This window comes from Montipora foliosa, chromosome 13, assembly GCF_036669935.1.
Source record: "Montipora foliosa isolate CH-2021 chromosome 13, ASM3666993v2, whole genome shotgun sequence".
Lineage (NCBI taxonomy): Eukaryota > Metazoa > Cnidaria > Anthozoa > Scleractinia > Acroporidae > Montipora > Montipora foliosa.
The window spans coordinates 3,736,918-3,746,917 of record NC_090881.1 but is presented as its reverse complement, the minus strand read 5'-3'; the positions used below and the strand labels follow the sequence as shown (position 1 = coordinate 3,746,917).

At 37.3% G+C, this 10,000-nt stretch overlaps 1 protein-coding gene across 1 annotated transcript in view; it reads left to right on the top strand.

The window, feature by feature from the left end:
• Positions 1-10,000, top strand: part of LOC137983385 (bone morphogenetic protein 1-like) — a 24,234-nt gene that overhangs the window by 13,706 nt on the left and 528 nt on the right. The window lies entirely within an intron of this gene.

Genomic DNA, 10,000 nt, shown 5'->3' with positions numbered 1-10,000 from the left:
CTTCTATTCGTAGTGTAGTTGCATATTATTTATCAGGGAAAGGTCGGCACATCGAATTTAATTTATTTGAACTGCCAAAAATTGATATTTTATTTTAGATCCCATACATTTCTTTATAACATCGGGCAGCCATTTTTTCTGTTCCATTTGATTGACATGCTGTATTCGTGACGCAATATGACTCGAATTTCTGGTAATGATTAGGAATTTTTTTTTCAGCTGCCTTCCTTTTGTTGAGATATTCAGATCTATGAATTATCTTACATTTTTACTGAGGATAGCCCAGCATCAAATGCCAATTTAACTTAGATGCATAACAGAAACATATTGATGTTTGTTTGTTTTTCTGTTTGCTGCGTGGAGGTTGTGTTGGGTTTTAAGGTTATCGTCACATTTTCATGTCCTATTGAACCAACTATTATCTGCTAGCAGAGGTTTGAGAATAGATACTATTGACCAAGGTACACTTTTATTTACCGGACTAAAATGGCTCAAGACAAAAGAATTGTTATATCGATTAGCAATTGCGTACGAACCAAGGACGAAATGCAACGTCAGTTTCCTAAAATAATAAATAAATAATTAAATTAAAAAAACAGCACTACACAGCTTTCCGAAGTTTTGACAAATAGCATTAATCATACTTGTGGCTAGTCTCCTTCTGAACCATTTTGGCGATGTCACGCAATGCTCCCACGAAATAAACGGGTGCTTACATTGAAACCAGATTCCTTTCTCGGATTGAGCCAATCACAGCTACAGTTCCATTTTCTGAAACTGTGCCGTGCGACTCGCCCAATAATATCTCTCGTTTTATGAATGCGCTGGATCACCACAAAAATGCAGGTCTGTTGTTTGTCTTTTCAAAGGGACAGCGTTAACCGAAAGAATGAAAGGATGTAAATATAATGGCATTATTCAGTATTTTTATTATCTTAAAAGTCAATTTTTTCCTGTACTCGCAATTTCACGTATTCTAAACTGCCACTATGTAGCTATGTAAAGAGAGCTGAAAACCGAAGCAAACAAAAGTGTACTCAAAATTTGACCGCGTCTGTTTAAAAGATAGGTAATTGTAAGGCTTTCTGTTACGGTAGATGAGGTTCTGCCTTGGTCAAAACACAGAGTCGGTCTGCGGTCAGTAACCCGGCAAATGCCCAACAGTTTCTAATACTATATACTGTCGCAAATAATCGGGGACTATGGCCGCCGAAAATAATGCTTTTTCTTGGGCGGTCGAGATTTTTTCGGCGTTTTAATTTAAATATCTACATGGGGCTGCTAGAAATCGCGATGAATGGTTTTCGTCGCACTTTATTGGCTTACCTTTTTTGTTGTTTTAGGCTCGAATGTGAGCAGCCGTTTCTTTGGGAAGAGCGAAAAAAGCGGCTCCGAAACAAACTAACTTGTTGCTAAATATCAATAAATACACAATTTTACACGGGGAGAAAAACTCAAAGATAAACGCTAAAATTATCAAAAAAAGCAAAAAGATTAGTAAGGGTAGAAACATGGACTGCTTACAAAGCCTTGAACGATTCCTTGAAAAATAAATGTATCTCTGCGAAATGGCAATCCCTTAAAGACCTTGCAAAAAATCTGAAATTCGACAACAACCCAAAACCGTTCTGGAATTACATAAATTCAAACGCAAGGGGACAAAAGTTTTGCTAAAAGAAGGAGAAGAGGAAATCACCGGCGACCAAAGTATTGCACAGCGAATGAAACTGTATTTTTCATCTGTATTTACCCAAGAAGAAAATGATCTACCTCACTTCGAAAACAGAGGAAACGATGGATTATGCAATATCTATTGTACTGCAAATGAAGTAGAAAAACACCTGAAGGCACTTAATATACATGATAAGTCCCCAGGGCCTGACATGTCTCACCTCGCATCCTGAAAGAATGCGCACCACAATTGTCTACCTCGTTATGTAAAATGTTCATCAAGTCCTTTTCCTCTGGTTTACTACCAGTGAATTGAAAAATTGCAAACATAACACCAATCTATAAGAAAGGTTACAAATACCAGAAAGAGAATTACCGCCAAATCTCCTTAACGAGTATTATCTGCAAAGTAGCCGAGAAAATCATATGTTCGAGAATATCAGCATTCTGGTTACACCATCAAGTTTTAAATGAAAACCAGTTTGGCTATTTTAGCTGCTACAATGACTGGGCAGTATCAAGAAACAACTCCAAAGCTACGGATGCAATTTTCCTAGACCTAGCTAAGTCATTTGACAGCGTAGCTCATGAGCGTTTACTTCTGAAGTTAAATCGATATGGTATTAGCGGATCGCTTCTCCGATGGTTAAGGAACTTTCTGGCAAACGGAAAACAAAGAGTCGTAATACCCGGCATCCATTCTGATTGGTCTCCAGTCACTTCGGGAGTTCCACAAGGCACCATTTTAGGGCCTATCTTATTTCTGATCTGCGTCAACGATATACAAGAAGATGTTAAATCGACTATAAAGTTATTTGCTGACGACACAAAGAGATTTACCTGGAACTAACCAACCCAAGCGATATTACTATCTTACAGTCTGATTTGGATTCTTTGGACAGATGGGCAACGGACTGGCAAGTCAAATTTAATACAAAGAAGTGTGAAGTAATGAGAATAACGCACAAGAAGAACAAAACCAAACACTCATATTACCCATCTAACACGTTATTAAAATCTGTATATTCATATTAGGATCTGGGTGTTAACATGTCAAGTGACCTTACTTGGTCGTATCATGTAGATCTTACGGTAAACAAAGCAAATAGAGTATTAGGCTTGTTAAAACGCACAGTTAGTCGCAATAACATTGTAATTTTCTCTATGCTATATAAGTAACTATTAAGACCAATTTTAGAACATGCATGTCCGGTATGGGCTCCATGTTAGGTAAAAGACATTTCATCTATCGAAAAAATTGAACGTAGTGCATCACGAATTGCCTTAGGACAAAGACCTCGCGAGATGCCTTACGAAGAGCGTTTTAAAATGTTAAACTGGAACTCTTTAGAACATAGAAGAGAGTATTTGTCGTTGATTGAATGCTACAAGATTGTTTTCGGCGTAAATGGCTTAGATTTTAATGACTATTTTAAGCCATGTAGGAGTAAAACAACTAAGAGCCAACCATCAATACAAGATCCAAACGAAATCAGCTAAGGTGAATTGCTTTAAGTATTCCGTCTTCGAAAGAATCACAAAGCCTTGGAACAACTTACCTAACCATGTATTTGAAAGAGCAACTAGTGTAAAAGGCTTCAAAAGCCGCCTGAAAACACTTATGAATATTTATTAATTTTTAAGTGAATGCAAATCCTAAAGACACACGAGCACGCTTTACTATTTTTAACTATTTTTAATATTCTTAATTTGTAAGCAGGAATTTTATAAGTAGAAATTTCTTTTTACATACGTGAAAAATTCGATCGCCCAGGAGACCATTATAGGGATAACCTCAAGGTCGTCCTATTTCAAATTTTACTGTAAACTTCTTTCTTACTGTTAATTTGAAATAACGTAATGCTTAGGCTTAACGGGACACTACTGCATGACGCTTATAAATATCTGCGTGCATCTTAGATTAGGTGCAATCCTGAGAAAACATTCAATCAAAAATATTAGAATCATTCTTCAAGTCTTTTTTTGGTCAATGATAATGTTCTTAAGAAATTTACAATAGTTTATACCTTTTTACCCATCCCCTTTTCCCGAAAAATATGAAAAAAAAATTCTCCGAAATACTATTTTCGGCTTTTCAGCGTAACTTGACACTCACTTAAGATGGTTACTTTTTTAACATGATCACCGTGGATTTAGAGCAAGGTTGTTTCTGGACTGATGTTTCTTCCTCTCGGCTTTTTGTTTTAACCTCAACAACCAAAATGCATTTCTATAGTTCATTGGACGTGCTGGACAAAGAAACAAATTCTTTAGAGTGCGTACGTACGTACCAGTACGTCCACAGAGCAGCAAAAGGACATGTCCTTGAAACTCAGCAGCTACTTCGATTCATGTGAAGCACGTAATAAACCTGTTCTTGAAAGCCAAATACCTACGCCAAGAACTGTTCCACAGCAAGATAAAAATGGAGGAAAAAATTTGTTCACTGGAGCTGTTTTTGACAACTGCCAGTTCACCCTTACTGCTGCCGATGCTGGCTACCTTATCGACCATGCCGCAATTCCAGTAAAAAAAAATCAAGAGAATCCTGCCCCTCATAGGTAGCGACGATGAACTGTGAACAAACTTTTGTTGTTCCTTTTTATCACGACTAAATTTCCACTATTAGTTGACGATACTTTCTTGATTTTGATACTTTTTTGAAGTAAGAATTTTAAGCGTTGTTTTCAATGAAAGAATTGTTTTCGACAATGATGCCTGCCCGAAAAAAATTTACTGGCATGCCAATTATCTGTCATTTATCTTTGCATTTTATCCAATTTGTTATGAGGATCAGTAACCGAACCGTAAATTGAAAGCTAAAATGACAAAGGAGTGCTCAGGCCTAATCACTGAAACGAGCGCTTAGGCGTAATCAGTAAACGAGTGCTATTTTCATCCCACGAACTCGTGAAAAGTGTTGTAAACCGAACCGTAAAATGAAAGTTTAAATGTTAACGAGCGCTATTTTCTTCACATGAGTTCGTGAAAAATGTAGTTAACCAAACCGTAACTAGAATTCACAATCGATCACTGGTTAATTTGCTAGTCGCGATTTTAGAACGATAAATAGGAGGTTTTCACGTGACGTCATCGCGGCCATGTTGATGGACGAAAACAAAAGATCTCTCATTAGCTTCTTTTGCTCGTCCACCAGCAATTGTATATTGCAGCATAGTTATCGGTGTCTCTAGAGATAAGCTGCAAACTCTCTATACTCTTTTGAATAACTTCAACTTGAATTTATTAGATTTCAACTTCACTACACAGACAAATGCAACCATTATAGGTTTATTTTGGTTTCTTTTGGCCTCATACCAGCAGCAGGCATGAACCACCTTCATGCGAAACTGTAACAACCACTAACTACAGGAAAGCGATTCCCCGTGACACCGCCTGATACGAAAACCCAAAATCCCCGTTAGGGACAAAAACTGGAAACGTATTCCCCGAACCAATGCGGTGCCACGATCCCCCCGGGGTTTAAAGCGTCTCTAGTTACAAAACAATAACAATTCATTAAAAGAAACAAAAGTTACACGGCCTGATGCAGGCCTAGAATGGCTCACCACGTGATGAACGAGCACATTATAGACAACCTGATACCCGTCATGCCTCGCACCAATCGAGACCCAGACCCTTCTGTTCCCGTGCCGCAGAAATATCAATTTCTGTCTTATTCGCACGCTCAACAGTCAGAAATTACATTTGTAAGTAGCTTTCAAACAGATCCTTGGGTGTTCCTGTTGAAAGTATGTACTTCGTGTAACTCCCTGCAGTTTAGTGTCTTGCCCAGCGTATGGACGCGCGTGTCTGTGTTGACAACGTTTAGCAGAGGGTTATCTTTGAGATGAGGATAGCCCTAGTCTGCAAGCAATCTCGAATTTTCCCGGCACATATTTCTCATAACGCAGGGCCTTGACATTATTTAAGTGTGGATTGTTACCTACCAGATGAAGGACACAGGCCTTGGTTTCTCAGCAAATGCCAATGAAGCTGCCACCGTGATACTTTACCTGCCAAAATTGCACTTGTTTCTTAAAAGTTGTACTAGGACCGCCTATTGGCCCTTACCGCTGTTTTATGATTCTACCTACAGAAACCTCCTGGCATTAGCTATTTATCAATTATTCACCGAAGTGGAGCTCGGGGGTCAATAGCAAAGGATATCCGGAGTTTGAATAGTCAATCAGTGGGGCGTTTAACGCAGCTGTCCACTGTTTTACTATATACTAAATCAAGTTATCACTATTTGGTTTCGATACGTTGATGATATTTTCCCTCTGTTCGACAGTAAAAATCAATGCATGTTACTCAATTTCTACAGTATCTATAGCTGCCATGCAAACATCAAAATTGCTATAGAGTTTGAAGAAAATAATGTGATTCCGTTTCTTGATGTACTTATCAAACGTCGTAATCGTTCTTTTTTCAACATCAATTTATCGAAATAAAACTTTCACTGGTCTTTACACAAAATTCTGATTCGTTCACACCTCGAAAACACAAAGTAAATCTGATTTTCTCGTCGTCTCGTTTGTTACAAATGAATGAATCAATTATAGCTTTATTTAATTTTACTAGTTTAATTATCATGGTAGTCCCTTCTCAAAAACGCTTTAAAACTATTTATTACCAATCGTCTTTGGATGCACTTAAAAAGTTGCTATCACAAAACGGTTACCCCAGAGGTGCTGTTAATTATAACATGAATGATGTCTTTCAAAAGCTACAAAACAAACTATTGACCCTAACAATCACAGTTCCCAAGAAGAAAATATTCTTAGTTTTACCGCTTTAATATTTAGGGCTTCAAAGCAAAATCGTTAGTAAACAAATGATGTGTATAAATAAATTCTATGCGTGCGTTGACCTTACAGTGATTTTTCAAAGCACTCGTCGCATTAAATCTTCTTTCCGTACAAAGATAAACTTATCCGTGGCCAAATGTCAAAGATTGTATATTAAGCTGCCTGTTGGGACTGCAATAATTTTTATATCGGAAAAACTAAAAGACGATTGCAGGACAGAAAAACAAATTTAGAACCTTTTCAACTATTATAGACTCGACGTTTTAATATTTTGAAGGTCGCGTTCGCAAATTTGAAATCTACAACCATAGTCTTTTTTTGTGGTTATGGTTTTCATGCACCTCATTTCCATTCATTGTAAAATAAATCTGCAATCATATTTGTCTTTTTTCGTACTTTGATTTGAAGTAAGTCTTAAGTATGTTTCTTGAGTGGTAAAGAGAGGCGAGCACTTCAGCAACTCAATGTTTCTTTTTTTTAATTTACTTTAATAGTTTTCTTTGCCCTTGAAGAAATATCAAACGAACATCGTATGTGGAAGAACTTACAAACAGAGTTTTCTGAATAACTCAAGTGAAACTCAATCTGAATTACAGTTTCCATGAAACTTGCACTGAACTAATAAAACTCGAAGAAGGATAATGGACAAATCATCAAGCGTTGTTCCTTGCTTAAGAAAAAAAGAAAAGAAATAAAAAACACAGAAACGCTTGCCATGAAGGCCAACTAAAATTCTCTCGAACCTTTTTTTTAACAGCACATTGAATGTACAAATAGTGAACTTGTAGCAAGTATAGGATGTAAACAAACAAATTTCGGCAACTTTCTAACTTGATCCAAGAATCAATGCGCAGCAACGACGAGAACAGAACACAAGATCGACTGCACAGCTGCCATTATATACTACTTTCAGTATATTTGTTGAATAGAGAGAAGAATATCTGCTGCCTCTTTCGCCTCCTCACTTTCCCCAATAGCCTGCATTTGATTTAGAGCGAATAGGGCGTTTACTTATCAGTCAGTGACAATCTAGTTGCCATTGAAATCTACTCGTTCGATTCGTTACTGATTCCTCTGTGTCAGATTCAGGCTTCATGGCACATTATCCAACTTGCGGGAATCCGGGCAGCGGAAACTGCCTGTCTCTACAAAGTAAGGAAATACTCACTGAGCATGTCCAGGAATGACCCTAATCAGATGCAAACAGATTTTCATAAGCCTGAACAAGTGTCCTCTTACCCTTCTCCTCAACTTTGAAATTACTTATATCTAGAAACTAGCAGTAATCACAGATTAGGGAGTATGTTTGAGCTGCCTTACTTTCGATAGTCAGATCCGTTAATTGTTTTACATTTTTACGGAGGATAGTAGTCTTGCATCAAATGCCAATTTAATCTATTGTTTCTTTGTTTGTTGTGTTGGGTTTTTAGTTTATCGTCACATTTACATGTTCTATTGATCCAACTAATATATGTTAGCAGAGGTTTGAGAATCGATACTACTGACCAGGGTAGGCTTTCCATTTTCTGGAACTGTATCGTGCGATTCGACCAAATAACACCTCTAGTTTCATCAATGCGCTTGATCATCACAAAAATGCAGGTCTGTTCTTTGTATTTTCAAAGTGACCTTGTTAACTAAAATAATGAACCGATGTAAATATAAGGACATTATTCAATATTTTTATTATTTTCCTCTATTCTTAACTGCCACTATGTAACTATGTAAACAGAGCTGAAACCGAAGCAAACAAAAGTGTACTCAAAATCTGACCGCGGCTGTTAAAAAGATAGGTAATAGTAAGGCTTTCTGTTACGGTAGATGGCGTTTTGCTTTGGTCAAAACACAGATTCAATCTGCGGCCAGTAACCCGGCAAATGCACAACACTCTCTCCAGTTAACTCTGTTTAAAATGCCCAAATAGTTTCTAGTACTATATACTGTTGCAAATATGTGGATACTATTGCTGCCGAAAATAAGTACTCTTTGTTGGGCGGTCGAGATTTTTTCGGCGTTTCAATCTAAATACCTACATTGGGCTGCCAGAAATCGCAATGAATGATTTTCGTCACCCTTAACTTGCTTGCCTTTTTTGTTGTTTTAACAGACCGTTAACACAATGGACAATAGAAAAGAAATTTGGCTTGAATGTGTGCAGCAGTTTCTTTGGTGGGAGCGTTGCGTGACATCGCCAAAAACGGCTGCGAAAGAGACAAACTTGTTAAATATCAATAAATAAACACAATTTCACTCGTGGAGAAAAACTAAAAAAAAAGCGCTCCAAGCTAAGTCGCAGGCAGCGCAGGTTAACCCTAGAAAATCGAGCACATGTTCTGAGCCTGCGATATTTTGTCCATTACGTCACGACGCGTTGGCACAAGGCTTCCCGCATAAAATCGAGGCGAGTAATCAGTCTCATGAAAATGCTCAAATCGACACCATTAGTAAGCGTCTCGCTTCGCTCGAACGCGATAAACGCGATAACAATCACAAAGTTTCTACTGTTGAAGTAAACATTAGAATCATTCTTCAAGACTTTTTTTGGTCAATGATAATGTTCTTAGGAGATTTACAATAGTTTATACGTTTTTGCGCATCCCCCTTCCCCGAGAAGTATGAAAAAAAAAAAAATTCTCGGAAATACTATTTTCGGCTTTTCAGCGTAACTTGACGCTCAATTAAGATGTTTTTTTTTTAAGCATGATCACCATGGATTTAGAGCAAGGTTGTTTCTTGACTGATCCGGCAAAGCTATACAACCATTACATTTTAAATTTCTTCCTTTCGGCTTTTTGTTTTAGCCACAACTACCAAAATTCATTTCTATTTAAGCAATAGAGGATGTTTTCCGTGTTTCCATAGCCTCATCTGAACACGAGGGGGAGTTGGGAGAATTCGAAACAGTTATGCAAACCGCAGTCGAGGGTTTGCATAACTGACGAGAATTCTCCCAACTTCCTCGAGTGTTTAGATGAGGCTGTGGAAACACGGAAAAAAATCCTCCATTGCTTTTATAAAATATTTCTGAAAGATAATTCGACAAATGAAGGGAAATGCTGCTTCTTTTACTTCTAGATTGAAACAGATTTTCTTGATACAAGCTCATATTTCCGTCCAACCAATCAAAACGCGCGTCTGACAACATAACCATTTAAAATTCGTGTGATGTCACAGCCGTGTTTCAATACTCTCATCTAAACACACCTATTGGCCAATGAGAGTGCGCGTACTATCCTACTTATTTAATAAAGTTTTATACGAAGTGTTTCTTTGTTATGCACATCGGTATTTACGCATGTTGTAGCTAAACCTCTAATTAGAAATCTCGGATGATGATCATTGAGTGATAATTTATACATCCTAAACTCATACTTAATTACTGAGTCCTGTCAAAATCTGCCGTAGCGTATTCTTTAAAATTAATACTGAAGTCGTCGATGTATAATATTACAAAAGTTTATAATTTTTGAAACTTCTGTATCCTAGATTGAATTTTTTTGTTTTTGGTATTTGCTTGA